Source organism: Triticum dicoccoides, chromosome 2B (assembly GCF_002162155.2).
Source record: "Triticum dicoccoides isolate Atlit2015 ecotype Zavitan chromosome 2B, WEW_v2.0, whole genome shotgun sequence".
Classification (NCBI taxonomy): Eukaryota; Viridiplantae; Streptophyta; class Magnoliopsida; order Poales; family Poaceae; genus Triticum; species Triticum dicoccoides.
Genome location: NC_041383.1, coordinates 55,500,869 through 55,508,675, shown reverse-complemented (window position 1 = coordinate 55,508,675; position 7,807 = coordinate 55,500,869). Strand labels below are relative to the sequence as shown.

The 7,807-nt window shown below is 45.2% G+C and overlaps 1 pseudogene; it reads right to left on the bottom strand.

Moving 5' to 3' along the window:
- Positions 1-888: 888 nt before the first annotated feature.
- Positions 889-7,807, bottom strand: part of LOC119360431 — an 8,883-nt pseudogene continuing 1,964 nt past the window's right edge.

Below are 7,807 nucleotides of genomic sequence, written 5' to 3'. Positions count from 1 at the left end.
CTCAATTATTCGTTCATGGAATTTTCATTTGGCTCTGTGGCTCATTTGAAAAAAAAAATCTTTGTATTAAGATAATCATGTTAGTACAAAAGTGGGGTGCCCTTTGGTAACCAACCATCGATAATGATGATACATTTAGGAAATTAACACTGAAACCTGAACTTTTGTCTACTAACCAGATGATCCATGCTAACTACATACATGTACTCCATATAATAGTATTCATTGTGAATGCTTGTCTATGCCCAAAGGAAGAAAAATATAAGAAGCTCTACAATACTGGAATAATTTTTGAAGTAGTCTTCTCGCTTAGGGTGAAAGTAAGCACAGGCGACAGAATAAGATACCTGATAACGTCGATTAGGAACCCTACGACCAGACAAGATAGATCAATAATTTACACAATTGATGCTTGTTCTAGTCATTACCCTGTACTTGGCAGAAGTGCAATTACTACCACAGATTGCTAGCTAATAACCAAACAACCTGTAATAATTGTAATAACCACACTTTGCATATATATGTACGCTGATAGAAAATGTGATATTTGAAAAGAGAAAAAATAGAACATGAAAGGGGCTATTGCTTCAGTTCTTACATTAGGACTGGACAAAAAAAATCCATGCAATCGTTAGTGCGTACAAATATTAACAGAAAAATGCATGTTTCTGTTAACAACAACAATACCATGAGTTTTGCTACTCTTCTCTGCCGTAAAATGGTGGCTTGGAACTAAAAAGGATCTAACTCACCTGTTGATTGGTTTCTCCAGCCCCCTGCTTTCTTAGACACGCGTACCGCTGTTGGCATAGATGCCCCTTGAGTGCAAGCACAAATGGAGCAAGTTTACCACACATTTTCTGCTCCTCTCCACCATCTCCACCGTGGTCATCTACCTCCCATCAGCACTGCATCAGCCTGCATGAAAGCCAAAACATGATTGCAATTCAGTTAGGTAATTTCATCATTATTACATCACATTCAGGGTTAAGGTGCACAACCTAAATAAGGAACTTAAAGTGCTCTTTAACGGTCCACAGTAAAGGTAAAATAAGAAACTGATTCTACTCTTCTATATGTAACTCCTCTATTTTGCAATTATCATAACCGAAACAATATTCAGAGTCATTGTACCCTGCATATCTTCTAGCCTTCACCATAAGCCATAAATAAACTTGTTTATTTTGTTAGTACAATACAAAACATAACTAAAATATAATCATCTTTTAGAAATTAGGACCTGATAGCAAGTCAACAGAGGATTGAACAATGAAAATAAATCAAAGAGCGATGCTGTGATAATGATTCTGATTTGGACGAGTTGCCTATGAAACGTGTCTGTCAGCATCAATCAACTGAATCTAGATATATGACAAACATACAGTAGGATTGGTGAAGAATTACCTATGAATTCAGTCAATATCATGCAACAGAGATGTCAACGAAGGGAGACGTAGTCTCATATGGGCAGCACAAAGTGCACAACAGGCACAACGATGCTAACGTTCTCCACCATGGTCTTAGCAGCATGGACCATGTTGGCCGTAGTACCTCTATTATGGTTCACATGGGGAAAAATTTAACAAAACAATCAATTACACAAATAAGATGAGCCACGAGTGTACCAGTCATCTTCTCTTGATTGCGGATTAGCGTCCGCCTGCATAAGCTTTGTTGCACTGACTTCTCAGCCTTGTGGGTGTCCATCATACTGCACGTGAGAGGGGATTGGGGTCGTGGTGACAGCTTTAGTTTGGTACCTTGTTGTAGCAGGAGAGCAGAGAAGGTTGGTAGCTCGTGCTTTGTCGTTGCCAATTTGGCCCTGCCAATTGCAACATGAGTGTATCATAGAGAAACACAAACCAGAGAGAAACTATAATCAGTTTCAGTTAGTCGATGAACCAATCAGCAGCTAGATCCCCTAAAATCCATCCCCATACCACACCCTCACATCATCCATGACGGACTGCCGCTGCCTCATCTAGCTCGTTCGCACCATGAAGCACCGCCACGATGTCTTCGTGGGCAGCCAACGGCTCTCGGACCCGTACCCATGCTCGCGCTCCCGCCCCGCGCGTGACCCCTTTGGCGACCGCTCCCGGCCAGCGGCTCCTTGGGACCATCCCCGTGGTTCCACTCCCGCCCCTGCCGTGCGACATCATCCTCATCACGGCTGAGGCTCTTCACCAGCCTCTGCAACCACTACCCAAACAGAGGAGCCTTAATTGTTCGCGATGGGCGCCGACGGCATGATGGCTCTGAAGATCGCAGCAGGGGCCGGGATAGGGGCACACCACCCCCAGGCCAGTACTCTAGCGCCGACGTACTGACGCTCTCCTTCTGCGCCGCCGCCAAGCTCGCCGATGGTTGGACACGATCTAGAGTGGTACAGATAAGAGGGAGGAGTAGAGAATTTCTTCACGGGACTGGATCCCAGCGCCGACGGCCTGGACCGCGACCGTGGGGCAGACGAGGAGGCGACAGCAGGAGACATTTTTTCTCAGGATCCGGGAGAGAGACAGGATCGGGAGCCATGGGCTGCGAGAGCGCGAGGAGACTGCGTGGGCGTGGGATCGTGCGTTCGTGGGTTGTGGTTTTTTTTGGCCTTTTTTTCGGGCGGGGATGGAAGAAGCGGTTGGAGGACTTCCGATAGCTAGCGATAGAAGGGGGGTCGAACCATCACGACGTTCGATCCCCCTTTAATAGTAGAGATGAAGGATAACATAGCATCACATGCTTTAATTTAAGAAAATGATTTTTGATTAAATGCTAAACCAGAGGAAAGAAATGTGTATATTATTAATACAGATAATTTCTCCGCATATTTGTTCCCTGTTGTACAGAAATATTCAGCTTCCCTAAGTCGAAAACCAAAAATAGTATCATTTCTTGTCTACTATAATTTTGCGAGACCACCCTCCCGAGTTCCCTGATATTGGATTAATAAGCTCACTCACATTTCACAAGAAATTGTATTATTTTCTTAAAAATTTACCAATCATTTAGATCACTTTGTTTTTGAATGTGTGCAGACTCTGTTGAAAATTTGAAATGATAAAGCTTCTTGAATCTCATTACCTCTTGATTGAGGTCTCAAGACTGATACTGATGGCAACCGTGCGCCTGATTCTAGCCGAGATACCGATGGTAACAGTGAAGCATCAGTTGTTTGATGAGTTAAAAAAGTACACGTAAGTATGGTCAGATAGCCTGCAAACGAACCTTGATTACTACTCCGCGTCGCAACTGATGGAAGAATTGATCTTGCGTCAGTAGCTTCCTTGCCTGACAAAGTGGAAGTTAGTAGATGATTAATGCCAAGAAGAGACACCAGCCCACCTAAGAGATACATGCACAGAAAAGAATCGATTAGGAGATCAACGATATCACACTGGCATATTGACAAACAGGTTGCACGCAGAATACGTACAAGATATGAATCAATGCATGGAACTGCAGGGCAGAACTGCAGGAACGACGCCATCTTGGTACATCGCCTGGTGGCGTGGGCAAGCCGCCATGGCCGCCTTCGGAGCCTTTTTCCACCTCGTTGTTGGTGTTGACAAAGAAAGAGGGAGAGGCTCTCGTTGTTGGTGTTGACAAAGAAAGGGGGAGAGGCTAGAGGACACTGCTTGCTGCGCTGCATGTACCGGTGAGGATGGCGTCGCTGCCGCTGCCATCGTTGTTGCTGGAGGCTCTATGCCGCAACCCCTCCGTGCTCATCCATGAGAGGAAGTACAGCCACGCGCCCCAGCACATGGAAAACGAAGTACATCCGCGGTGCTCCTCTCTGGCCACGGTGGCAGCCGGCAAGGGGAATTGACCACGGGTCGATGTCCCCATGTCTGTGGTGTCCTAGGTGCCCAGAATCATCTGAGAAGATGTCGCAACGGAGCAGACCGATGGCGCGGCCGAATGCTTGAGGTGTTGGTGCAGGCTAGGACGCAGTGTCCAGAATCGTTCGAGAAGGCTTCGTAGCAGAGGAAATAGATGGCGTTGCGCGGTGGCGGAAGCTTGAGGTGGTAGCGCAGGCAGGGGTAGCACGCGGCTCAGGCGCGTCGAGCGCCACACGCATTGGGTCGGGAGGGGGAGACATGGGTGCGCGAGGCGGTAAGCTGTACAGATTGGGGAGACGTGCGTGGTGGGTTTCAACCGGCTGGTTTTTTTTTTGGAGGGAGAGTACGTGTGCTTTGCTTAAACCGGTGGTCTTTTTTACGGGAACACGATTTACGCTAAAAAATCGGTGGGAGGAGGACACGAGGCGGGGGATCGAACGAGGTGGTCGTACCACATGGAGGTGGAACCATCACGACGTTCGATCCCCCTTTATTCTATGGCATCCGATGCACCGGTAGCACCACAAGTGCGGGTGCACCGGATATATCCCCTGCTGATTCCAGGGATTGAAAGTTTAGGGTTCGATTTAGCTTTCGCCTACAAGTTTAAGGTTTATTTTGGACTTTTTCCATTTAGGGTGGTAGGGTGGTAGACTCGCCGACTATCTGTCTTATAGTGACAGCTCCGCGATGATATATCTTATGGGTGTGAAGGTGGTGCAGGTTCACCGGAAGAAAAAAAAACTGCTCATTGTCGAGGTTAGAGGGATGGCCTTGGAGTAGCGGAAGCACGTCAATGGACGGTGATTGGGGAGGGCGGGTGGCAAGGCTGATGCGGGAGCGCTGCCTGCCGCGGGCAACGACATCAGGTGGTTCGACCGGTGGTGGCTCTGCGGCTTGAGGTAGAAGACACGGTCTCAAGGTTGAAGAGGGCCTTTGGCCATTCATTTTCGACCAGACGGCTAGAAACCAATCGACTCACCCAAATGAAATTTTCAATTGACTGGTCTCTAGCCAGTCCCTATTTATATCAGCATTGCACATGGTTTCACAAGCATGTGTGATGCACCCTCAAACATTGCACACAATTTTAGTTTTAACCATGTGTTATGGACCCTCCACATCGCGCACCGTTTTTGTGGTCTAACATTGTGCGATGGTCCCCAGTCCTCCTGAGCAGACGTACCAACACCCGTATTATGATCCAGAAGAGGGGAGGCTGGTTCTTTTACCTATAAAAATAAAAATATAAAAGCCAAAACTGGTACACTGTCAGTGAATTTGGAAAAAACACACACTAAAGGTCGAACCAGATAGGTACAAACAAAAGCTTGTAGTAATACCGGATCTCCACCACGCCTTCCCATATCAAGTTTGGGATGGTTGGGATGATTGTCGATTGCTTGCCTCACCGCTGCCTCCATCTTCTCCACATCAGAAGCACGGGCACCACCCCAGCAGTCCATACAAGCGAAGACCACCCGGAGCGAAGGGAGGTTCCCCAGGGTACCAATAAACTCAACATCAATGACGGCATTCTTCTTGTTCAAGTACCTCCCCGTGCCAAACGTAATGCATTCGAGGCTCCACATGCTTCCCGGTAGAAACCAGAAAGGCGCATCTATCCCACAGCTCCTCAACTTGGGGAACGCACCATCAGGGAACTCCATGCCCTCTGGTTGTATCCACAAATCTTTCAAACTACAAAGCTCTGGCAAGCCCCACAGGTTGACCACATCCTGCTCTTCCATAGGGTAAGCCTGCATTTTTAGTTTGGAGAGGTTCGGAAGCAGCGAGGAATTAATCCACGCCGGGACCCTACTGAACTTGGTCGATATGGACAGACCACTGAGTTGCTGAGGGGGCTTGTAGTCTTTCCAGTAGGTATCTGCCTCCCATTCCGACCACCCATAGAGGCCCTCAAGATGTAGAATTTGGATTTTCTTAAGTTTGCATACAGAACCCACCAAAGTTTTCTTAGAACAATCATCCAGACTTCCCCTTAAATGACAGTCCAGCACCCTCAGCTCTGTCAGATTACCGAGTCCTTCAACGAAGGTAGAAAATTCGCCACTAATTTTCAAAGATAGCTCCTCAAGTGATGTCAGGTTCCCTATCCAATTCGGCACTTTTATACCAAAATGTTCGACCCTACCAGCGCGCTCGTGCCAGCTGTCAATGCGCAGGCACTTAAGTTTCCTTAGCAAACTAGCACCCTGAGGCAATTCTTCTATCCACGAGTTCCTCAAGTCTAGTATCTGCAGAAACTTTAGATCTCCTATGTCTTTTGGGAGCTCACTAATATTTGTGTTCTCTAGACTTAAGTATCTCAACAGATGCAACTTTCCAAGATGCTCAAGATGACAGTTTTCCAGAAATTTGCAGCTCTTCATATCTAGCACACCGAATACTTTTATGACACCTGCTGGCATAACATGACCTCAGTTTTGGCATGCTTGTGTTGGCCAAATGATTGCCCCTGCTCTTCCTCTCTTGTTTGGACAGCTAACCTACGAACATTGCTTTCTGAAGATGAGTATTTCCCATTACCATCCACTATGGTAACAAAATTTTCTTCCTTCGATAACCAACAAATTGTATCAAGTACCATATCATGAACACGGCAAGCATATATGACATTCTTTCCTTTCTTCCCCACAGGCAGGATCAGGCTTCGGTTTACGAGAGCACTAAAGTATCCCTCTCCAATCTCAAATAACCCTCTCCCTCGCTCTTCACTGACAAAGCCTTCGGCCACCCACATCCATATCAATGTCTCTTTCATGATCAAAGCGTCCTCTGCAAATATGCTCAGATGCAATAGACAAGGCCTTAGATAACAAGGTAGATCATCATAGCTAAATAGTAATATCCTTCTCATGTCATCAATATCTCTAGTATCTCCATATCCAAAACCAATAGAGGTGTATACCATAGACCAATCCTCCACTCTTTTACCAACCAACAAACTAGCTATTGCAATGATAGCGAGCGGCACACCACCACATTTCTGTACAAATTTTTTAGATACCTCAGAAGGTAGATCATCAGGGCAGTTCTCTTCACCACCAAATAATCTTTTATAGAATAGTGCTTTAGACAAATCATGAGAAAGTGGTTCTAGCTTGTAGACATCACCCGTGTTTGTTGCGACTTCGTGAATGCGAGTTGTTGTGATTACTCGACTTCCATGATTGTTGTCCAACAAAGCACATTTGATTGTTCCCCATGATTCCAAATCCCATATGTCATCGATAACGATGAAGTACCTATCCACATGACAGAGCAAGAGCCATGTGTTAGTTAGTTCAGAACTATCTAGATTGTCAATTAGAAGAACAAGATGCATGCCAGCCACTTGGATAATGAATATACATGTATATGTGATCATTCAGTCTACAAAGAAGGTGCAATAAACAAGGAATGAATGCACGAATTTGACTGGTTTCATTTATATCAACAATGGTTCCCATTAATCCCATTTTCAAACAAAATATAGTTTTGCATTGGAAGCTCTTATATTAGATTTATTTCTGAATTCCGTTGAGGATAGTTGGTGGTTGCTCACAACCTAATGATAGAAAAAAAGGCAGGAAAACAAGAAAAAAAATCCTTTCTTCTTAAAAAATACATCATGATTGAATAGGTTGTCCAAATTAAAATTCAAAACATCTCAATTGAAATTAACCGCAGCTTTCTAATATCTTGCTTCATCAGATTCAGTCTAATTATGACGTTGAGATGCATCAACTAGGTAATAAAACTTAAAGTCTATATTAGTAGACTACAAATTGTTGGTATTAGATATGTATTTGTCACCAGTTCCATGCAGATGGCATCCATCATAACATGTAGACCCGCATTGTGTCAATACATCTAGCGCCTTAAGTCCAACATATCCTCTATTCACAGGATTATACTCCCTCCATTCCTAAATATAAGTCTTTTTAGAGATTTCATTATGGACTACA